The following is a 23,731-nucleotide window of genomic DNA, read 5'->3' on the forward strand; positions in this document are numbered from 1 at the left end:
GCAGACAATAGGTGTATTCCATGTTGAAAAGAGAAGAAAGAAAACCATGGAGCCTTTTACAGGTGTGAGACTTCTTCAGGTGTGAGAAGACCTCACAGTCGAAACGCTGTGTTTCCGTTCTTCTCTTTTCAGCATGCAATAAACCTATTACTTGTTCCTTTGCAGCCGAGGCATGCTGACGTAGCTACCCAGCTGAACATCTTGCAGACTCTACAGTACTTCTCTCCTGTAGAAGTAAAGCAGGGCTTGCTGGGTGAGCTTTTGCTCCGGTAAATTAGGTCACGTGTCATGTTAAATCACTTCTTCTAAACACAACATTTGCTGGTGCTAGCTTTCCCCATGAAAAGAGACATTTCCCTTACAGTACATGACATATCGTTTTTATTCTATCAATAAGTATAGAAATTAAACAAAAGAAAAAATGGTGTCGCCAAAGAATGCACAGCTCTGTCGCCTTGGGGAGGTGTCAAGGGCATTGAGCTCCTTGGACATGAAAAGTGCCCGATAAATGCCATTTCTCATCATTTCTCTTGGCGTCAGTTCTGCTATTAAATGGGACGGAGGCAACGGGCTCAGAGAGCAGGTTAAGTGCACACCGAACGCAGATGTGTCCAAGTGTCTGTAAAAGCGCGGTGCTCCGCTGGCGCTGTTCCCTAGTGGCTTAAAGTGCCCGCCTAGTCAGCAGGCGATCCTGGGTCTGAATACCAGCGGTGCCTCTCTCCGTGTCTTGTTGTGCCGAATGTCTCATTTCAGACAAACATGTACAGCTTGGTTCAGTTTAATGCAAGAATTCATTTCCTTTCTGGAATAACTTGTTTTTGAAGAAATCCATACAGCTTGTGAAAGATGAAATCCATTTCTTGGTTGTCAGTGGAAAAAGATTGCCGGCTGCAAGAAGCGCAAGTGATTGTTTTCTTTGACCATAAACCTGCAAATGTAGGGAGTACAAGCGGCCGTCAGTCTCTGTGGCGCAATCGGTTAGCGCGTTAGGCTGTTAACCGAAAGGTTGGGGGTTCAAGCCCACCCAGGGATGCATGTCTCAGTTTTTCCAATGTAAACATCATCACCGCTAAAGAAGATGGCGCAGAAGGCTCCACAGTCGAAACGTTGTGCTTCTTTTCTTCTCTTTTCAGCATGGAGTAAACCTTTGCTTGATCCTTTGCAGCCTACGCATGCTGACACAGCTGCCTTTCTCTTAACGCGCCTCAATCATTATTCACCAAAACCATCAGCAGAATGTGTCGCCTTTGTGGTGATGTCACTCCTCTGCTTCACAAATGTCCTTAGTGACGGACCATTTCTTTCTGCCATTTTTCCGGAGCGGTTATTGATTGCTCCATCATTTCCCTCATACTTTCCATCCCTAGATTGAAAAAAAAAAACAGAAACAGGCTGACAGGACGACAATCAAATTGCAAAAACTCATCAAAGCACTCGATAGAGTATTTGAATCCACAAGTAGCTCTGAGCAACTTTGTCCTGGCTTGCATGAAAGTCGGAAAATGTCAAAAAGAAAAAGATGGTGGCTTTTTCATATCTGTTCTTTTATTTTTAGTTCGTTGGCTCTTCTGTCCATTGTCCTCCTGCCTGGCTCTTGACCTGTGACTGTCTGAACGCACACATTAGACTTTCAGGCGGGGGATTTGTCCTGAGCCTCTGTGAAAGACCCACCCACCCCCATAAATCACTGCTCTAGAAACACATGAATGCAAAACTAAACCACAGCTTAAAGAGGAGCTCCAACTCAGTGCCATACTAATGTAAACGAAGTAATACTAAGACATGTTCTTATGGATTTGTCTTACCTTGAGATATGTAATTGGATTTCAGGATTAACTTCCTCATTCAATGTAGTGGTGATTCTTTGCCTGGTCAGTACCTGGGTGGGAGACCTCCAGCGAACAATTAAGCTTGCTGCTGGAAGTGGTGTTAAGAGACTCTTAGGATCTTCCAGAGGTGTCTGTCCAATAGCACTAGTTGCCTTAGAGCTGGCTCAAACATTGCTCAAGAGTCTACCTTTCACAGATGCGCAAAGATGAATGATGGGGGTGCACGCTTCAAGGAGCCTTCCAGCTGTAGGGACCGATTAGAGACGATCCGTAGCATGTGTTCGTTTCCATATACGCCCCGTGTCTCAACGGTAGGACAGAGTCAAATACTGCCTCGACACGTAACAGCGTTATATTAAACCACAGGACTTGAGGGCTGTTTTGTTTGAATGTTCAAGGCATTGGTAGAGCGTAGGTCAAGGGCCATTGGTGCATCTCCTGTAACTGGAGCAAAAATGCTATTCAAAGTGCAGTGACTAAAATCGTCGTCCACATGTCTCCGTTGTTGATTGCTTTCTGTCTAAGAACGTTCTGTTTTCATGTCTGAACGGGGAGACTTTATCATTCCAACTTGAAGCCACCCTTAAGTCCTCTGAGGTGTGTGTGTGTGTGCTTGCACGTATGGCGTAAAAGGTTCCTTAAACGGAGAGCGATCTTGAAAAAAGTGACCTCCGCTGCCGCCGCCGCCTCGCACTCCCTGTTCGATTGTAGCAAGAAGGCAGCGGCCGTGGCACTCGCTGTAGTCGTGGCCGAGTGGTTAAGGTGACGGATTTGAAATCCGTTGGGGTCTCCCCGCGCAGGTTCAAGTCCTGCCGACTGCAGCGTCTTTTGCATTTGGTTGCGTGCGTGCGTGTAAAAGGACCAGCCTCGTTTCGTTTTCGCTGGGACCTTTAACACTCTAAATCGCCTGGACCCGCAGCCTGTGAAATCGATTCTTCAGAACCCACGAAGGACGCTTTGCCGCTGGACACAGATACCGATGCTTTTCTGCAACGAGCTTTCCAGCTGAATTTTCTCGGCAGCTCCGTACTGAACCTGTTCTCCATTGCAACATAGCGGAGGCTCGTCACGTCTATAGCAAGGCTGTGTAGGACCGCATACGCCACAGTGACTTGTACACAGACCACATGAAAGGCAAGCAAAATACACTTTTAAAATTCCAAAGACTCACAAGGTCAGAGGAACAGCGATGACCTGAACAGATCTTTTACAGAAATCTAGGTTGACCTTTTTAGAGCTGTAATTGCATTTTTGTTTAATAGAAGATCAAATCTACTCGCATGTACCAGCACCTTACAGTTTATTGATGTTAATTCTGTTTAAGTAATAAGATTGCAAATTATTTTGGACTTTAGCCGGTGTTTTTTAGAACAAATTGCTTACACTTCTGTAAGGAATACGCAGTACGTGCCTTTGTCAGTCATTGCTCACCATACCTGTAACTTTATTATCTAACTCACTTCCTCAAATGGTGAAGGTCCACAAACATAAATGAAAAAAAAAACCCTTGATGTAGATGAGGTGCACAAAAAAGCAGCCCCTGATAGCGTATAACACATTTATACTATTGCAGAGACACATGTAACATATATATATACTGTATATATATATGAAACAGAAATAGAAACAGAAACAGGAATCGCTTACTCACCTGGAGAATCTCTGTAGGAATATCTAGCATTTATCAATGGAAATAAAAGCTGCTTTAATACAGTGCATGTTCAAACTCAAACCCTCAGCTGCTGTTCTTGTTTGTTTTGGGACAAATTGCAACTGAGCATCGCATGAGCCGTTACGTACCCTTATCTGTTAGGGAATTTCAAGGGAGGAGTTAGGTCAGAATGGGTAGGCTGCAAAACAACAAGTAAAGATTTATTCCAAGATGAAACGTTGTGGCGGTTTTCTTATCTTTTCAGCATGGACTAAACTTTTACGTGTTCCTTATATGCTATATATGTATATATTAGCACCAATGTCGTTCTTAAAAACTAACATGAAATTGTCAGGGACATTCAGCTATATACAAAGACGAGACAGACAAAGTAATAATTCTATATTAACGTGGCCTACATATTGACGCAATGATCGAACTAACTGACATGTTCTGATTCAGATCCCCTGCAGTTCATGCCAATTAGAACAATAGCAATGCTGAGTCCTCCCCACCCTACTGAGCACAAATTCAGCTGCTCTCCAGTTCTGTTCTGCATGTTTTTTCATTGCAATTGAGCTCGGAGCTGGAGATGATCTCCATACAGTTCTGTGTTAACTAGCCCGCACTTGCGTGCTAATTTACGGGTTGTGGCAGATGCTTTTCTATAGTTCATATACATGACGGCAACCTGTTACCGAGGAACCTGAGAGGTTTAAAAGCCTCGCAAGCCAGGTAGGACTCGAACCTACAATCTTCTGATCCGAAGTCAGACGCGTTATCCATTACGCCACTGGCCCATAGAACATGCGCTTGAACTCCACCACAGAGAGCTCTACACTGCTACTAGTAGTACACTTCCCCATCTAAAGCTGATTGCAGCTGTCAATCATTTCGCAGCCACGCCCCCTCTTCATCTTCTCTCTGCCTTAAGCGTCTCCGCCACTCTCTCTTGACATTTCATGTCAGCATGTCAGAAGTCCGAGTGACGTTTTTAATGGCTGAGTGAGGGCACGATGCTGAAGCAGAGAGGCCACTTCAGCCAGAGAGACTTGTGCTAGGTGAGATCTGAAAAACGGACTCGCAACAGAAACAGACCAAAAAAGTATCGGTGAGATCAAAAGGCAAATGCAACATCCAGCAGAGGGCGTCTAAAGATTAGGGAACGGGCGACTGAAATCCATATGAGGCAAACTTTCCGGCTGTGTACTGCAGCTGGCCTCGTTGGCGTAGTTGGTAGCGCGTCAGTTTCATCGTCTGAAGGTCCTGAGTTTGATCCTCACACGGGGCAGGGCTGCTTCCTCTCTTGCTCTTTTCAAACACTTGCGGCAACTGTTCGCTCATAACCACATCTGGAATGCGTGACCTTTACACGGGGGAGAAGCAACGCCGCATCCCTTTTCTAAAGAACATTCACATTCAGAAATAAGTCAAGAAATTTGCCATTACTTTAGCTCGCGCTGCTGTCAGCCTGCCCATGTTGCCAAAGAAAGATTCACTCGGCGTCAACATGACAGAACAGCGATCACTTGAAAACACTGTTCCACACTCTGTAAGCAAGAACTTCAGTGTTTGCAGTCACCCGATATGCCGATAGTCAAAGGAGCACAAAACACGAAGCGTCGAAGACAAGATGAGTTGATGGAAAGAGCGTTGAATTGATGAGCACAAAAGTTCAGCTCGTACAATAGGCAACGAAGGTCCCGGCGTCATCATCGCACTTGAAAGGACTGCCTTGCAGACTAAGGGCAGTGGGAGGTTGCTGTTTTGAGATGGAGGCATTGGGATGGTGGGCCGAGATCTATTCTTCTTAAGGAATTCTTCATCGTGAAAGATCGGTCCACAGGTCATCCAAAGAACTTACAAATTTTTGGGACTCAGGGAATCACGTGCTTCCGGAAGGGAGTGAAGTGCTCAAACACATGACATGCCCCCTTGATCTCACATGCACAATTCTGCTGCAACATGCACAGCTACCGTCCACACCAGGCAGTGGGGCTTCAGCAGAATTTGCAACGCCACCTGCAATTACATATCCAGCTGCACACATATACATGGCCCCTCTGTCCTTTTCAGGATCTCAAAAAAAAGCATAGCGTGGTTTTCCTGCAACCTGATTGACCGCATCTCCCTCAGAATGTGCCCCGTTGCATTCATTGCTGAAGCAGGACGGAGGCTAACGGGCATGCCAGAACAGTTAGGCTCAGCGATCTCTCCAAAATATTGTGGTTGTAGTGGAAGAAATATGGTTTAAATTGTACCTTGGTATTTCAAACTCTCTCTAGAATGTTATCCATTTCTATTTTATTTTGACAGGAACTGGCTAATGACACTGGATGAAAAGAGAAGAAAGAAAACACAACGTTTCGGCCGTGGAGCCTTCTTCAGGTGTGAGGGCTCCACGGCTGAAATGTTGTGTTTTCTTTCTTCTCTTTTAAGCATGGAATAGACCTATTACTTGTTCCTTTGCAGCCTACGCATGCTGACACAGCTCCCCACCTGAACTGCTAATGATGCCTGGTAGTTTGTGGTACTTGGGTATTGTCTTATGTTTGCTCAAACTGCATATGTGTGATTGCATATTTTTGGGAATTTTCATATGTCAATATTTAATTCACTGACATTCCTGTATGCTTGGAAGAAAGGTAGATTGGATTTGGCACAGGACGCCTGCCCATATTTGTTGATCATTGTTGGGCTGGAAAAACAATGATAAAAAGTGTATGAAAAAAGCTCTCTCCAATATTTCCCTTCTCTTCGCCATGGTTACACTGCCCGTTCTTTCCGTCTTTTGTCCTTCTACAAAGATTCCAGGGCTCTTTTTCCACCATAATATCAGAATTTGTTTTTTTCTCTTTTAAAGGCTGTAGGTGGGGTGTGATGGACTGTACCACTATCATAGAAGATTTTTTCAGGACACATCGCAGTTCCATAGTAGAATTTATCAATAGTAGAATTCCATAGGACATTATTTACCAACGTATTACCCAGTGTGAGACTCTGCCAGTAAACCTCAGAGCATTGAGTTCTGCACTGATAAAGATGGCTATCTGAAGTCATGAAATCCACTGCTGGGATGCCTGAGAGACAGTAATTGAATCTTGGCTGGAATTAGGCTTTCTATTAGTGTTGATCTTTGGGAATTATGTGGTAAAAAGGGAAAACTCCTTTACTTTAGTCACTTTGAATGTTCAAATGTACAGAACCTGTAAAACTAAGCAATGAAAAAAATCCATCACCACTCTCATGATAGCATAACTCATAGTCTCTGCTGTTGTGTAACAATACACACTTTCAATTTTCTTATCGCCTGTCTCCAGAGAGAATGTTGTTAGTGCTGATGACCTTGAATTAGACCTTGTTGACTCTGTAAAACAATCTTCCTCTGCTTAGATTTTCACTCAGATTGATTTTGTTCTCAGATTATTCCTGGCAGGACTGAGTTTCTAGGAAATGAAAAGTGAAAGAAAAAGTACAGAAGATCAGCCCTTGAATATACAACATTGTGCAGTGAGATTGTTAAATGTATTAGCTGCTATCCTGTGCTAGAGCCTGTCGTGGTAAGCAGTGGATGACAGGATCTAGCACAGATACTAATGAAACACTGTTAATGAAAGATAAAACACTTGAGTCTTATTTTAGTTTTCCATTTCCCTTTCATTTGTGATGTACTGTACAACAGGCCACAGAACATGCACAAAAACAGATATGCACACATTCACACCAGGCAATGACAGTCTGCCCAGTCAGAATCTGAGCTGAGGTATCAGAATTCTGAATTCCCTGAATTCTGTCATGGATCATCCACAATAAGGGCAATGTTTGAACACGAGGATCCCCAGGAGAGAGCCTAGTAACATAAATCTTGGAGCAAAAGCAGATGATTAACTTCATAGTTTGTGTGGTTGAGCCAAAGTTGAGCATGAGGATATGTGAGTCACCATTCTTAGAAATGGATCCAACTTCAGACAGGCGTCAAAAGTAAGAGTATACAGTGCTGGGGCAATGACACTTCAATGATCAGAAGGATAACAAGAGTTTTAATGCATTGAAATTGATTTTCTGGTGATGCACACTGTCATGGAACTATTAATTTTTTAAGGATCACTTACTGACGTCAGACAGCTGCCAATTCTCCAGACTGGAAGGATGAACAGTTTATCCCCCTAGGTACCATATTTCCATATTTCGAAGCATTGGAATAATACATGTCATACAGCAACATAAAAACAGGAAGACAAGTATCACAGCCCCTATAATCGGTGTTAGTAACTTAAAAGAAAAACATTCCCCCTGGCCCAAACAGTGATTCTAACCAGGAGAGAAAAGCCGGTGTATCTTTTATGCCTCTCTCTTTATTCACCTTGTCTTTTAGTTCTTTCAAATGCTGAATAGCGAGCGTAAGATTTCCGTAATCATAGTCATTAGCTGGAATATATGTACAACAGGAGTCTCCTACTAAAGCATAGACTCCTCCAGATGCTGCATTTTGAAGGTCCAGCACGAACCTGTTCTGAAGTGCCATTAATCTAACTCCCCTTAATTCTTGTTTGATAGCGTCTAAGCCTTCTAACGTGATATTAATAAAAGAGTACATTTCATAAAAAGTCGCATGGGTGAGGCTGTAGAATGAGGCATTAAAGCACATATATAACAAGATGCATTAAATTTCTTTAACTTTACAGTATGATTTATAAATGTATACCACAAATTACTCATATCCCCCTCATTATCAGTTTCATTCAGCCAGTTTGTATACAAAGAGGCTTCGTGTTTAGATTCTTCCTCTTTTGGGGTGGTGACAGGCTTCTACATAAAAAGGAAAAGGGCTGTGCACATCAGTCCCAAGCAGGTTATCCCCATCTGTCCTTGTGGAGACATCACTCCTGCGCTTTGCTCAGTTCGTTTGTGACCTTTTTACAGTGGGAAGCATGAATCCAGGGCACCATTTCTGTGACCTTCACAGCAGTGGCAGTGGTCAGCAGCACCTGGTACAGCCCCCTCCACCTGAGTGAACACCATTTCTTTTTCCTGAAGTCTTTCACCAGAATCCAGTCTCCTTATTCACTCATTAGTTCTTACAGCACAGGTAAATCCCTGTGGGCTGGAGCCCAGCATAATCTTAGGCTTTTTTGGTCAACATTGGTCAACAGATTGGTCAACAACTGGGTAATAACTCTTAGAAAAATCTACACATTGTTCCCCTGCCTCAGCTGTGACGTTTTGCAGAACAATTCTAGCTGAAGTTGTAAAATTTCTCTTTGTTCCGTTCCTGCAAAACATCTTATTATGAACAAACAAACCACAATAATCATTTGCATCTAGGGGAATCACCCCCAAGGGTAACCCCCCTTAAAGCTATATTGTTCTACCCATCAGGTTCTGCCACTAGATAAGAGAACCTTTCCCATGAAATCATTTTTTGACCTTCATGATCCCTTCAGGGCGTACAATTAGCACAGAAGCAGCAGCTTTAGTCCACATGTTTTTCAAACAGGATATTAACGATATGATCATAACGAATAATACCAGACCCACAAATATGTATTGAACCAGAGACCCTCTCAATGTTCCTAGCACAGACTGTAGCCATGCACCAATGCCCCAATCATCTGGATTATAATTATGATATATATTTTTCTTCATCATAGTGCTTTGCTAAGTCCTAGCAACCTACAATACTACAATAGAGAATTAGCAAATTCAACAATCCATTCGTCCAGCTAAATTCGTCCCCCCAGGAAGTTTCATTGATTGGCCCGTGATGATATCAAACAGGCTGTTACACAGTTCTGTTTGATCCAGCCCGCATCCCATGGCGTTCCTTCAGTCTGATGTCTAGTCGATCTTTCAGAGATCTGTTCCTTCATTCCACTGTTCCAGCAGACTGAGGGTGATCTCAGTCCATCTCACTCCGAACAATGCAGCCACAGCCTGACACACCTTCCCTGTGAAGTGTGTTCCTTGATCATAATACAAGGGGCAGGGCAGTGCCCACCGAGGGCTTATCTCTGTTATCAAGTGTTTGGTAGACACAGAGGCAGTGGCAGCAACCCACCGGGAAAACAGATTATAAGAGCCCAGGTTTCCCTTTACAATTTTCAATTTCCCAGGTTTGAAAGGTTCCTCAGGAGCAGGCCTTTTGAGCTGTTGCACCCGCACCTGAACTGTAGTTGAGTTCCTTTGATAAACATTACATCCACATTAGATACCACATAAGTGGTTACTGCTTCAAACCCGGTTCTCACCCAGTTTTGGGTAACCGGCACACCATTTGACTCCCACCTGGGTGTCCAACAGAGTGCATTTGTCGGGCTATAAAGGGCATTAGGCTGTGAGGGCATGCAGGGCGTCTGGTGTGCTGTCAGCTCCACACCCCATCATCCTGCAGCCCCATAATCTTTTCTAACCATGTCCATTTCTCTGCTTCACAGAGGTCTCAGACTACTGTTCTACAAGTATTGCTCACCTGACAGTTGCATCTGCAAAGTTGTTCCCTCGAGTTACTGGAAACATTTCTTTATTATGTGATTTACACATTACCACAGCTACTTCAGTCAGTAGCTGCAAAGCTTCTAATAGTTCAGAGATAAACCCAGCATTCTTAACTGGAGTCCCTGCCGTGTTGAGAAAATCCCTATTCCTCCACCACCATCCAAAATTGTGGCATGCACCAAATGTATATATAGAGTCTATATACATATGCAGCCATTCAAAACAAGCGGGGTATGCTGCGGTATAACACGGTGGGAGTGTCGCAGTATACCGCATCATACCGGACGCAAATTAGATTATGTTAATAGTATCCGGAATCACCTTGTAAAATCGCCAGGTGGAGCTAATAAAGGTTAACCTCTCCTGTACAGCATTTGAGCTGTCACCAGAAAACGTCAGTTTTGAATCCTGATCACTGCTGAGGGACAATCTTTATTCAATTAAGAATTTAAGGTGTATACTCTTTAGACTTTTAAATTTAAACAGTGTATTACAGCATGTTAATCATTAAACATTAAAAAGGCGGTATATTTTATAAAAGCAAGATTGTTCTGTTGGACAAAAGTACACAACCTACGACCTTTATCATAAATATTTTAAATATGCAGGAATATTTTATGCATCAAAGTCTTTACTGAAGATATTACTAAGAGTATTAATAATGAATGACCTTGGACAAGCTGTAAGCTCAAAGTATTACCCTGGTCCACATTCTTTGTAACCGTCTTTGTAAACGAAAAGAGTTTATTTTTTCATTGACAAAAAGTAACACCACAGCATTTAGTTGATCCGATCACGCAAGCCCAGGCCGCCTTCAAGGCCTCTGCCCTGCCGGTCGTGGTTGGCAATACACCTGGCCTTACAAACGAGCCAGTGGGGCCCGTTCAGCTCCGGGCTCATCGCCTGCGGCTCACGGCTTGCGAGCGTGCCCAATCCGTGCGATAACTCAGAAAACACCCGGCCACACTGTGCCGGAAACGACGCACTCTGGGAAGCCGCTATGCAGGCAAGGTCCCAAGATCCCCTGCGGCCGGACACTTCCCGCCCCCCAAAGAAAAGAACGCCAATCAGACGGCCGGAGACCGAGGACTCGCGGAGCAGACGACCACAATCACCATTACAAGAGCGATTGCGAACGTGCTTGGTTTCTCTCTTTGACCAACCCAGCCGTACCCCACCCGAAGGCAGGGAAGCGCAAAAATTGCATGGAACTCATTCATGCTCCTCTCCACGGAAATCTTTAGTAAAAGGCAAAAGATTCGTACGAGATGAAGAGAAACCAGAGTGCGTGGCTTCACAGCTGCAGGAGCCCAGTCCGCCTTCAAAGCCTCTGCGCTGCCGGTCGTGGTTGGCAATGCACCTGGCCTTACAAACTAGCCAGTGGGGCCCGTTCAGCTCCGGGCTCATCGCCTGCGGCTCTCAGCTTGCGGCCGTGCCCAATCCGTGCGATAAGTCGGAAAACACCCAGCCACACTGTGCCGGAAACGACGCACTCTGGTAAGCCGCTATGCAAAGTGAGGTCCCAAGAACCCCTGCGGCCGGACACTTCCCGCCCCCCAAAGAAAAGAGCGCCAATCAGACGGCCGGAGACCGAGGACTCGCGAGCAGACGGCCACAATCACCATTACAAGAGCGATTGCGAACGTTTTTGTTTTCTCTCTTTGACCAGCCCAGCTGCGCCCCACCCGAAAACAGAGAAGCACAAATATTGCATAGAACTCATTCATGCTTCTCTCCGCGGGAATCTTTAGTAAGAGGCAAAAGATTTGTACGAAATAAAGAGAAACCAGAGTGCGTGGCTGCACAGCTGCAGGAGCCCAGGCCGCCTTCAAAGCCTCTGTGCTGCCGGTCGTGGTTTGCAATGCACCTGGCCTTACAAACGAGCCAGTGGGGCCCGTTCAGCTCCGGGCTCATCGCCTGCGGCTCACGGCTTGCGAGCGTGCCCAATCCGTGCGATATCTCGGAAAACACCCGGCCACACTGTGCCGGAAACGACGCACTCTGGGAAGCCGCTATGCAAAGCGAGGTCCCAAGATCCCCTGCGGCCGGACACTTCCCACCCCCCAAAGAAAAGAGCGCCAATCAGACGGCCGGAGACCGAGGACTTGCGGAGCAGACTGCCGCAATCGCCATAACAAGAGCAATTGTGAACGTTTTTGTTTTCTCTCTTTGACCAACCCAGCTGCGACCCACCCGAAGACAGAGAAGCACAAAAATTGCATGGAACTCATTCATGCGCCTCTCCACGGAAATCTTTAGTAAAAGGCGAAAGACTCGTACGAGATGAAGAGAAACCAGAGTGCGTGGCTGCACAGCTGCAGGAGCCCAGGCCGCCTTCAAAGCCTCTGCGCTGCCGGTCATGGTTGGCAATGCACCTGGCCTTACAAACTAGCCAGTGGGGCCCGTTCAGCTCCGGGCTCATCACCTGCGGCTCTCAGCTTGCGGCCGTGCCCAATCCGTGCGATAAGTCGGAAAACACCCAGCCACACTGTGCCGGAAACGACGCACTCTGGGAAGCCGCTATGCAAAGCGAGGTCCCAAGATCCCCTGCGGCCGGACACTTCCCGCCCCCCAAAGAAAAGAGCGCCAATCAGACGGCCGGAGACCGAGGACTCGCGGAGCAGACGGCCACAATCACCATTACAAGAGCGATTGCGAACGTGCTTGTTTTCTCTCTTTGACCAGCCCAGCTGCCCGCCACCCGAAAGCAGGAAAGCACAAAAATTGCAGGGAACTCATTCATGCTCCTCTCCACGGAAATCTTTAGTAAAAGGCGAAAGATTTGTACGAGATGAAGAAAAACCAGAGTGCGTGGCTGCACAGCTGCAGGAGCCCAGGCCGCCTTCAAGGCCTCTGCCCTGCCGGTCGTGGTTGGCAATGCACCTGGCCTTACAAACGAGCCAGTGGGGCCTGTTCAGCTCCGGGCTCATCGCCTGCGGCTTACGGCTTGCGAGCGTGCCCAATCCGTGCGATAACTCGGAAAACACCCGGCCACACTGTGCCGGAAACGACGCACTCTGGGAAGCCGCTATGCAAAGTGAGGTCCCAAGATCCCCTGCGGCCGGACACTTCCCGCCCCCCAAAGAAAAGAGCGCCAATCAGACGGCCAGAGACCGAGGACTCGCGGAGCAGACAGCCACAATCGCCATAACAAGAGCAATTGTGAACGTTTTTGTTTTCTCTCTTTGACCAGCCCAGCTGTACCCCACCCGAAAGCAGGGAAGCACAAAAATTGCATAGAACTCATTCATGCTCCTCTCCACGGAAATCTTTAGTAAAAGGCGAAAGATTTGTACGAGATGAAGAGAAACCAGAGTGCGTGGCTACACAGCTGCAGGAGCCCAGGCCGCCTTCAAAGCCTCTGCGCTGCCGGTCGTGGTTGGCAATGCACCTGGCCTTACAAACTAGCCAGTGGGGCCCGTTCAGCTCCGGGCTCATCGCCTGCGGCTCTCAGCTTGCGGCCGTGCCCAATCCGTGCGATAACTCGGAAAACACCCGGCCACACTGTGCCGGAAACGACGCACTCTGGGAAGCCGCTATGCAAAGCGAGGTCCCAAGATCCCCTGCGGCCGGACACTTCCCGCCCCCCAAAGAAAAGAGCGCCAATCAGACGGCCGGAGACCGAGGACTCGCGGAGCAGACGGCCACAATCACCATTACAAGATCGATTGCGAACGTGCTTGTTTTCTCTCTTTGACCAGCCCAGCTGCCCGCCACCCGAAAGCAGGAAAGCACAAAAATTGCAGGGAACTCATTCATGCGCCTCTCCACGGAAATCTTTAGTAAAAGGCGAAAGATTTGTACGAGATGAAGAGAAACCAGAGTGCGTGGCTGATTAAGGCCATTTAAGGCCTTAATCTGGCAATTAAGGCCCACACCGATCCTGAGCCTCAGAACTCCGGGCGCAATTAAGGCCCAAACCAGTTCTGACCTTCAGAACTCCGGGCGCAATTAAGGCCCACACCAGTCCTGAACTTCACGGTAAGGGTCCAAAACCCGTTCAAAAACTCCACGCGCAATTAAGGCATAAACCAGCTTCGAACGCCTGTACACAATACCGCGGAACCCCTGCCAGACCAAATTCTGGGCTTACAGCAAACAACCCATTACATACACCGGTGTCTTCCCCGGGCCAGAGGAATTCAGAAACTCACGTTTACTCCGTCATCTCGGGCGATTCTCGCAGGGAGCAGAGATTTCCCAATCGGTCAGAGAGAGTCGGGACTTTTAAATAAAAGAGGAGTCCTTACCTCTTAGTTATGTGCGCGCTGACCATCTCTCCTGCCGATGGGAAGTTCTGCGCCTTCTGGAGCATCCGCCGACTACGCCATATTTGTTGTAACAGAAGAAATAAGGTTCTTGATCCCGAGATGAAGTAAAACAGATGAGTTTATTGCATGCAAGGAACAATAAAGCCAAAGTCTTGTTTCCCGCAAGAAACAACAAAACCGAAGTATTGTTCCCCGTACTGTTACAAACTTTTGGGTTATATAGTGTTTTCTTCTCCGTTTCTGACGTCACTCGGTCTGATGGTAAAGAGGGGGGTTCATGGTATTTGGCCAGTTTACGATGTTCTGGACAAATGGTCAGTTTAACATTACACCCAGGGGGGTTCCTAGCTTGCATCTGCAATCCTTATCAGTTAACCCCCCTTTCCTGCCATAAACCCCAGTTTGTGACTTGAAAGTCTAAACACCCTACAGAAAGGATTAAATTCAAACCCCCGTCTCCACATCTTTCTTCAGTATCTTAATAAAGTGAAGGAGCTGCCCCTTCGCCAAGGCGGTGTGGGGCAGAATGGACAACATAATGCAACTCCTGGAAACGAATGCGGTGCTCAGCTACCAGTACATTCTGCTGGGGCTGGCACCTACCGGACTGGACAGGGGGACGCAGTTCCTGATGTGGCTGCTGCTGTCCCTCACAAAGAAAGGCCTGTGGGACGCGAGAAACAATCTCATCCGGCACAACAACAAGTGGGGAGCGAGGGAGCTGGAAGAGAGGATCCTGGCGGACCTCAGGAGGAGGATGAAGCGCGACGTTGCTAAATGGGGTTTCCCCACGGCAAAGGAGCACTGGAAAGGCCTATGGACCCTGTACAGGGATTAATGGTTTACAGCAAGCGGTAGGGTTTGGAGGGACTCTCATAATAGCGCAAATCCGCCCACCCTTGCAAGGATTGATAACGGACAATCACCGCCGTTCCGCCGATGTTTTAATTTTGTGGAGTGTTATCGTGTGAGACGTTTCCCTTTGAGATGTGTTTTTTTTCGGAATAAAGTATATTTTATAAGAAAAAAAAAAGATTGTACCATAAAGATTTCCATGGAGAGGACTATGGTTTCCTGCAGGACTATGCCGGTAGGAGGACCAGGTTCCACAACTTCAAGGGGCTGTGTCGAGGCGATCCACAGTACTGTCAGGACCAGCCCTGGCAGTTTTAGGATTCCCATTCTGGAACATAGATGAGGCACATGGTACAGTTCCACTATAATTTTGAATATATTTTCCTAGCAGGACCTACAGTACAGTACCTAACTACCTGCAGCTACAAAGGGGCACCCCCCTCTTTGATCGGGTTTGGACGTTTAACCCTATTCTGTGTTCTCCGGCGCCATTTGAGGTGGGCGATACAACCGGAGGTGGTTGCGATGCACCCACTTGTAGACCAGAGATTGCCTTCCCTTCTCAATCTGAATTCGATAAGCTACCGGTGATACCTTATCGACAATCTCGTGGGGTCCTGTCCAACTGGGTAAGAACTTCCGGGCCACCCCTGTGGGTTTGGCAAATTGGAAGTACAGGACCTTGTCTCCTACTTGGAGTTCCTGGTTAACTGCCTTTCGGTCATAGTATGCTTTCCTACCCTCTGCACTCCTTCCCAGATTGTTCTGGGCAAAAGCAAAGGTTGCCTGCAGATGTGCTCGCAGGTCTGACACATACTGATGGGCCGTAGCAGCCCCCGTCGTGCTCAGGTCCTCCACCCCATAAAGACAGTGTAGGGGAAGAGTCATCTTCCGACCTGTCATCATCTCAAAAGGTGGGACCCCCGTAGAGCAATGGGGCGTAGCTCGGATGGCCATCAGAACCAGGGGCAGCTTAATGTCTCAGTCCCTACTGCTGTTGGAGACAAACTTTTTGAGCATACTAACCACCGTTCGGTTTGCCCTTTCTGCCTGGCCCGAGGATTGAGGGTGGTAGGAGATATGCAACTAGGTCTTGACCCCAAGCATATTCCACAGGGTTGCCATTACTGTAGCTGTGAAATGGGTTCCCCGATCCGAGACCACGGTCAGGGGGAATCCCCATCGACTGAACACATGGTTCACCAACAGCACTGCAGTTGTCTCTGCCGTGTCGTTGGGTGCTGGGAGGCACTCAATCCATTTTGTGAATGCACACGTAACAGTGAGGAAATATTTGTTCCCTCTGGATGACCTCACCAGCGGCCCCACCCAATCCATTTGAAGATTGGACCAGGTGAATGTCATGCCCTTTTTCTGGAGTGGTGCACGGTGCAAGGGCCGTGATGGTTGGAACTGGCTACACGTCAGACACCCCTTTACATACGCGGCGATGTCTTGGCCCATGTGAGGCCAGAATGCCACCTGCTGGATAGTGTCGTATGTAGCCTTGATTTCCCGGTGACCCCCACAGGGTTCGTCATGAGCGTGTTGGATCATGACCCCCCGATGACAGTGGGGAACTACCCACTTTGGGACACCTTGTGCAACTGGTACACAAACCAACAACCCCTTTATAATTTTTAGGTTGTCTTTCACCTCTGCCAGCTCCTTCAGCTCCAGAGACTGGCTCAGCACCTGCTCCGAAAGAGGTTGACGCACTGGGTCAGCGATATGCTGATACATTTGCCCAATTGCTGGGTCCTGTTTCTGCATTTCCGCAAGATCGGTGTTAAAACCCTGTGACCCAAGCACTACAGATTGAGGGTCAGCTCCGACATCCTGTCTAGCCCTGCTTCGGGTGACCGCCTTGACCTCAGCCACGAATTCTGGGGGTAGCCATTCCTGCTGGAACTGCCAGGGTTCACCCTCTAAGGTGCCAGATTTGGCCAACCGGTCGGCCTCATCATTCCCGTCTTTGTCGGGTCCCTTCACCTGGGAGTGTCCCTTCACCTTCCTCCAGTAAACCATCATTCCAGCCTCGGTCGTGAGCTTGTCACTGGCCAGGAACAACTCTTTGTTCTTTACTTCCTTGCCCCGGGCATTTTTCATGCCGTTACCCTTCCAATACGGAACGTGAGACACGAAGCTATGTCGGGCGTAGTTCGAGTCACTACAGATGACAAACTGTTTAAGGCCATGTCTCAGGGCCTGCTGGAGGGTGATCAGCACCCCAGCTACTTCCGCATACTGACTAGTCTTTGGTCCTAGCTTATAGTGGGTCGGCCCACAGGGAGTATTGTCTTGCCAGACTACTCCTACCCCTGCTAGCACCTGCTGTTCGTGGCGAAAAGAGCAACCGTCAACATAGGCCATGGGTAAGCCCTGGCCCACGTTCTCATCGTAGTACCGATGATTGTTCGGTAGCTCAGCAGCGGGAATTGTTTCTGGAGCTTCCATGTCAGTGTCACAGCCGTGACACACTTGGCCCAAAGCCAGGCCCTGTCCCAGGTACATTTTCTTGCTCTGTGCATAACGTACCTCTATCTCATAGCCTTGTAGGGCCATCATTCATGCCACAATCCTGCTATTTGACACCCTGCCCGCTTTCAGTCTCTGGCTATGCAGGAATGTCACAGGTTGGTGGCAGGTTTCGATGATGATCTTTTGTCCCCCAACATAACTACGGAAGTGTTCTACTGACCAGACCGTAGACAACAGGGCCTTCTCGCAGTCCAAGAACTTTTGCTCCACTGGGCTCAGGGCTCGACTGGCATATGCCACCACCCTTCGCTCTTGGTTATATTCCTGACTCAGAGCAGCCCCAAGGCAGTGCTCTGAGAACCCTGCTTCAAGGTAGAAGACCTTATTTTTGTCAGGGTAGGCCAAGCTCGGCGCACTACCGAGTCTGCGCTTCAGCTCCATCACAGCCTGTTCTGGGGAAGGCCCCCACTCAAAGGGCACGTCTTTCTGCAACAGCTTGTGGAGGGGCCTTGCTATTTCAGCGTAATCCTCAATGAACTGCTGGGAATAATTACATACTCCCAGAAAGCTGCGCAGTTCAGACAGGTTAGTGGGCGACTTCATATTCTGGATAGCTTGGACTCTGCTGGACTGTGGCTGTATGCCTTGGGCTCCAACCAACAGTCCCACGTACTCCACTTGGGTCCTACACCACTGTCCCTTAGCCAGGGACAGTTTGGCCCCTGCACAGGAGAGCTGGGTCAACACATGCCTGATCTCGGCCATGTGTTCTTCCCAGGTCTGACTCCTCATCAGAATATCGTCCACATAGACCAGGTTGCCCCTGGCGGCTGCATCATTTGTGCAGAAATATGTTGAACTCCGCTGGGGAGTTGGAATACCCAAAGGGGCATCGATTCCAGGTGAACTGCCTGTTTCCAAAGGAAAAGGCCAGTTTGTACTGGTCTGTTGGTTCTACCTTAAGGGTCCAGAACCCATTGGCCACATCCACTGTGGTGAAATATTTCGCTGTTGTCACCTTGGCTAACTCCTGATCTAGGTAGATCATTGGCCATCGTGACAAAGGAACCTGTTTATTCAGCTGCCGGTAGTCAATGGTCAGACGCTATTTACCATTGGGTTTCAGCACCGGCCACAGTGGGGAGTTATAAGTGGAGTTACACTCCCTTATGATCTGACGCTCTAGTAGAGCATCCAACGTCTGCTTTATGGACTCGTATGCCGTGAGGGGAATGCGATACTGCCTGACATAGGTTGGGCGGGCGCCAGGGGCCGTTGGAATGCGCACTGTGTTCAAATCCGTCACCCCGCAGTCATAGGCGTCCCGTGCAAACACTTCCCGGAAATCCTGGAAATTCTGATGCAGCTGCTGACGCTGGCTTTCCGTTTCCAGGGCATCTGCCTTGCCAACCTGTTCCTGTACCTGCTCTAGGAACCCCGCTTTTGACGGCATGGCGGTATCCCGGGTCGTACTCTCGGCTGAGTGGTCCATCGGAACACCTGCGTGTACTGTGTACACAACCATCTCATCCTTATCGCTAAGGTCCACCCTGCACACCTCCTGGTTGCAGAATCCCTCTATTGGCATAATTGCAATCATCCGCCGGGGGTAGGTGTAGTACACCTGCTCGGTTCCCCCCTCCCTGGCCAAGGGACCAGGGAGCTGCCCCAGTACTGGGATGGCTAGTTCGAAATCATAGAAACCATTGTCAATTACCAGTCCCATGTCAGTGCGAGCAGGGATTTTGACATCTTGTTTTGCTATGTTCTGCACCAACAGGCAGGTGGCTCGGCCATTCCGTTCCAGTCTGGGGGTACAACAGACTGCTAGGTTCAGTCTGATAAACTGAGCTGATGGTTGGAAGAAAACCATCTCAGCGTCCATTCTCTGTCCCTTCTTTAGGACAAGGCGTACTGGAAACCCTGCTGTTGACGCAGGAACGATCAGGTCCGATTCGTTTACTACCTGGCAGGCCTGAGGAATCGTCTGACCTGACCGAATGTTCTCGGGGTCACCGCTTAGAGAGTGGGCATCTGGGTCCACCCGTGTCCACAGCACACTGTTTACTGTGTCCAGCTGGGCGCCCAGTCGAACCAATAGGTACTTCCAATAGGAAGTAGTGAGCAAACTTCCTTTTTCCGATGGAGATGGAAGCTACACAGCTTCCTTTGCTCCAAATGGACCTATGAGATGGGGGTGCCCACCACAGAACCTGTGACTGCGTCACCAGGGTCACCTGACAGCTTGGCGACAGGTCCTCGAACAGACCTTCACTGATTATGGACTTCTCAGAGCTGAGGCTAAGAATTACATCATCAACCTGCACTTCTGCCACCTGGACCCCCTCCCACCACCATGGGGTGGTATTCCTGGACCCCCTGAGGTACCAGGGTGCACAGAAAGGACTCCCATTCATTACCGGACAGGGAGATCCACTCTTCTTCAGGGATGAAAAGGGGGTGTGCTTTACCTGGCGGGTCAAGCAGCTGCTTGGAGCACTGCTCCTGTAGTTGGGAGACCGTGGGAGTGCTGGCCTGGGCAGGACTTCCCTGTAGTTTTGGAAAGCAAGAAGAGACATTTATTCTCGTCCAGAGGAACCAGGAGGAACCTCCAACTCAGCTATAGTGTTCAGTGGGCACTGTGTGATCACAGCATAACCACTGAATCCCCCTTTTTGCTGTGCAACAGGCTTAGGGTTTTTGACCTGAGCCCACAATTTTCCACGCTGGCAGTCCACCAGAGGCTCCAGCCTGTCAAGCAGGTCTTGGCCAATGAGTAGTGGCTCTGTTTTAAACCTAGAGATGTAAACAGGATGCACCACGTTCATTGGCCCGAACCTAAGTGCCACCCACACTCGGTGTGTGATCCTGGCATGATCCTGGGTATAGCTGGAAATATCTATCTTACACGGTTCTACCTTAAGTCTGATGCCTTTTCCTTTCGCTACTTGTTTGAGCTCGCTGAGTAGATCGGCTGACATCAAACTAATTTCAGCCCCAGTGTCAATCAGTGCTTCTCTATCTAAGACGTTTTCAAGAGAAACCTTGATATAAATACGCCTTGCTTTGCCTTTCTGGCTGAGATTCCCTAAGAATTGTTGGAAGCCTGCCTTTTCTTTGACTTCAGGGGCGGGGTCAGCGCCCAACTCAGAGTCACAGCCTTCTTCCAGGCAGGAACCCTCCCACCCAATCAGATAGACTGAGGGAGGGGCTTGGGACGGATCCCCGCCTCCTCCAGTGAGAAGGGGCGTGGTCCCCCTAAGCGCATTCGGTGCGGAAGGTTTACCCTGTCCTGATCTCTCAGGCAGGGCTTGTTCAAGCCTGGCCAGGCGGGCTGCAGTCGACTCCCTTCGTCCAGTCTTATGATAGGCTCTGCCTGAGCCCTTGCCTTCCCCGTAGTGCTCACGGCGGCTCTGACGCTTAGTGCGGTCCTGCCTGCCTATTTTGCGCCGGGGCTTAGCGAGCTCAGGAACCTCAGCTGCCTCGAGCTGAGGCGAGTCGTCAACCCTGCTGGCTTTAGTGGCGAACACGGCCGTTTTAGCAGGTTTTCGCTCTGAGGAAGCAGATACTTCAGCTCCCCAGGCTTTTTGAGCCAACCTTCTAATGTCAGACATTTTCATCGCTTTTGCATCAGTGTGCATCACAATCATTTTCCTGACTGAGGGATGCAGATTAGCAATGAATAAACCTTTGAAATTCACGTTCTCTTCGCAACCCTCTTCATTCCGCCCTGCAAAATAAGTGCGCCTAAGCCTCTGATAATAGTCGCGAGGGGCTTCAGCTTTTTCGTGCTTAATATGGTGCACAGCGGCCACGGCAGCTATGGGATCGATAAAAGCCGAAAATTCTCCGATCATTGCCTGACACAGCTCCTCAAAGCTATTACAGACCTCCGGTCCTTGTCTAGACATCCACTCGTGGACCGCTCGGCTGGTAGTTTTCCTTACTAACATAGCCTTTTCCTGTTCGGACGCTTCGGGCATAAACTGCAAAGTATATCTCAGCTCATCGATGTAGGTTTCCACATTATTCCCTGACACTGACGGGTCAAACCTTTCTACATCTTTGGCTAACTGCCTCAGGGAGTGGAGGTTAATTTTTACGGTTTCTCCGCAGGCAGGGAGACGGCTGTGATCAGGAGCAGGGGGTCTATGCCTGAACTGACTCGCCCTTGCGTTTCACGCAGGACTCGGCGATCTCCCCCATGCCGATCCGACCACAGACCCTGCCCGGGAGAAACCTCCTCCCGGCGCGCTGGGTGAGCGCTCCGGGCTGCTAGGTGGGCTGGCATGCAAGTGGGATCTAGTCTATTTTGCTTCCAGTACGGCAGCATCTGACTCCTTTTGCCTTTCCTGGCTGAGCTCATTTAAACTCTCAATTTCTTTTTCTTTTTCTTTCAAGCTCGCTTCCAGGTCTCTCCTAGCTACCTCAGCCGCAGTTTCTCTAGCAGACAAGTCATCTAATTTACCTAAAACTTCCCTGAGTCAGTCTTCACTTTCCTCATTTTTCACTCTCTTTTCTCTGATTATATCCAACAACTCAACTCGCTCCGCCTTATATCTTTCTAGCGTTCCCTGAAGCTTTTGAAACTTTGTCAGCTCGGACAAAGACAGTTCCAGCTGTTTAGCTAGATTTAAGGTGAAACTCGATAGGACCAGAACTGCTTTCACAGACCCTCCTGTGTTAAGCTGGTTCGCTACCTTAGCTACTAAATCTACTTGCAGCGTCTCAATATCATCAAAGTTCAACTTTTCGATACCACTCCAGTAACCAGGATTGTCGTCGCTAGAAATAGTACTTATAAGCGACTCCACTTCAGACATTTTAGCAGCCATTGTCATTACGTCAGAGAAACTTTAAGAGTATGACTTTTTTTTTTCTTTTTCCAAAATACAGTATGGAATCTAGACACCCGAGCAGATGGATTTCCAATCAGCACACGTTACACTAAACGCTAGAAAACAGGGGGATTTCTTTACGCAGTTATCAGCACACCCGGTATTCGCGTATAGAAGCCGCGGTGCTGTGCTGAACTTGAACTCACAGCAACATCAGTTATTCTGTGCGACTGATTCTCATTTCATTCTAAACTCGCCCACCCAGGGACGCCATTAAATGTAATGGTTTGATGGGTTTACTGAGACAATTATTAATTGTAGCAGTAATCACGAGGTTGTTCGTTGGGGCTTTTAGAAAATCAATCGTCAGAACAACTAACAACGCACACACAGGGGTTCAATACACTAGATACATCTATTAATATAAATTGTGCACCAAACATATACTAGTCTGCCTGGATACGAGTGGCAGACCTTACTGTGAGGGTTATCAATATACAAGGTATATAATCCCGAAGAGATGCAAACACAAAGAGATACACAACAGAGAATATATGTCAATATATATCGTTCGGTTACCAAATCGCTAATCAGTGTTATTACCCACTGTTACTCTAAACTCGGAAGTAAATACATTACTCATGAATTAAATTGATAACAACTTGTGTTGAGGTACAATTGAATTCTCGAGACGCAATGTAGAACATGGGGTTTACTTATCCACTGTGTATAGATTTGGAATTTCCCGGCACGAACACCAAACCAGCTGACAGGCTCTGTTGCAGCCTCTGTTCCAGCGGTTGTCCAATGGGCGTTGTCCCGGCATCCTCTGGCTACCGGCCAACCAGTCAAGGTGCAGCTCGGAGTAGGACGGACGGAGGAATCTGACTGCGGCGCGCAGGGCAGTCGTTGCTCCGAGGGGATCTACCAGCAGTCCGGCTGGCTGGTAGAAAGTCTCTATGCACAGAGTGGGACCGCGAGTCCTCACAAGTCACTCTTGTGCCTGGGAAGAAGCTGGTTCGTTCCCGGTCCAGCACTGCTTCTGAATAAGCTATTCAGGTTGTCGACGAGGGTCCAGCTGTAGGGTCCAACTGTCCAACACAAACACAATCTGTAGCGTTTAGCGTGACATAGTCTTGCAGGCATCGTGCTGTCTCACTGCAATACTATACCGCTGGAGGAAACAGTCCATCTGGCCATGAAACTCATTTGAACGTCTAGCTACAGCAACTAACAATATCATGATTTATTCAGGATTTGTGGAATCAGCACGTCCCGGAGACAGCTTCCGAAATCGTGAGCATTCTCTGG

At 48.2% G+C, this 23,731-nt stretch overlaps 8 non-coding genes across 8 annotated transcripts; 1 reads left to right on the forward strand and 7 right to left on the reverse strand.

The window, feature by feature from the left end:
- Nucleotides 1-2,568: 2,568 nt before the first annotated feature.
- On the forward strand, nt 2,569-2,650 carry trnas-uga (transfer RNA serine (anticodon UGA)). Its single transcript has one exon. It is a non-coding gene; the product is annotated as a tRNA-Ser (tRNA).
- A 1,557-nt stretch (nt 2,651-4,207) lies between these two features.
- Nucleotides 4,208-4,280, reverse strand: trnar-ucg (transfer RNA arginine (anticodon UCG)). Its single transcript has one exon. It is a non-coding gene; the product is annotated as a tRNA-Arg (tRNA).
- Nucleotides 4,281-11,146: 6,866 nt separating this feature from the next.
- LOC148631950 (U5 spliceosomal RNA) lies at nt 11,147-11,263 on the reverse strand. Its single transcript, XR_015934519.1, has one exon. It is a non-coding gene; the product is annotated as a U5 spliceosomal RNA (small nuclear RNA).
- A 390-nt stretch (nt 11,264-11,653) lies between these two features.
- Nucleotides 11,654-11,770, reverse strand: LOC148631951 (U5 spliceosomal RNA). The gene has a single exon (XR_015934527.1). It is a non-coding gene; the product is annotated as a U5 spliceosomal RNA (small nuclear RNA).
- Nucleotides 11,771-12,162: 392 nt separating this feature from the next.
- On the reverse strand, nt 12,163-12,278 carry LOC148631952 (U5 spliceosomal RNA). Its single transcript, XR_015934524.1, has one exon. It is a non-coding gene; the product is annotated as a U5 spliceosomal RNA (small nuclear RNA).
- A 393-nt stretch (nt 12,279-12,671) lies between these two features.
- On the reverse strand, nt 12,672-12,786 carry LOC148631953 (U5 spliceosomal RNA). The gene has a single exon (XR_015934517.1). It is a non-coding gene; the product is annotated as a U5 spliceosomal RNA (small nuclear RNA).
- A 391-nt stretch (nt 12,787-13,177) lies between these two features.
- Nucleotides 13,178-13,294, reverse strand: LOC148631954 (U5 spliceosomal RNA). Its single transcript, XR_015934511.1, has one exon. It is a non-coding gene; the product is annotated as a U5 spliceosomal RNA (small nuclear RNA).
- Nucleotides 13,295-13,687: 393 nt separating this feature from the next.
- LOC148631955 (U5 spliceosomal RNA) lies at nt 13,688-13,802 on the reverse strand. The gene has a single exon (XR_015934518.1). It is a non-coding gene; the product is annotated as a U5 spliceosomal RNA (small nuclear RNA).
- Between the last annotated feature and the right edge of the window lie 9,929 nt (nt 13,803-23,731).

Source organism: Lepisosteus platostomus, unplaced genomic scaffold (genome assembly GCF_059453375.1).
Source record: "Lepisosteus platostomus isolate fLepPlt1 unplaced genomic scaffold, fLepPlt1.hap1 Scaffold_72_H1, whole genome shotgun sequence".
Taxonomy (NCBI): domain Eukaryota; kingdom Metazoa; phylum Chordata; class Actinopteri; order Semionotiformes; family Lepisosteidae; genus Lepisosteus; species Lepisosteus platostomus.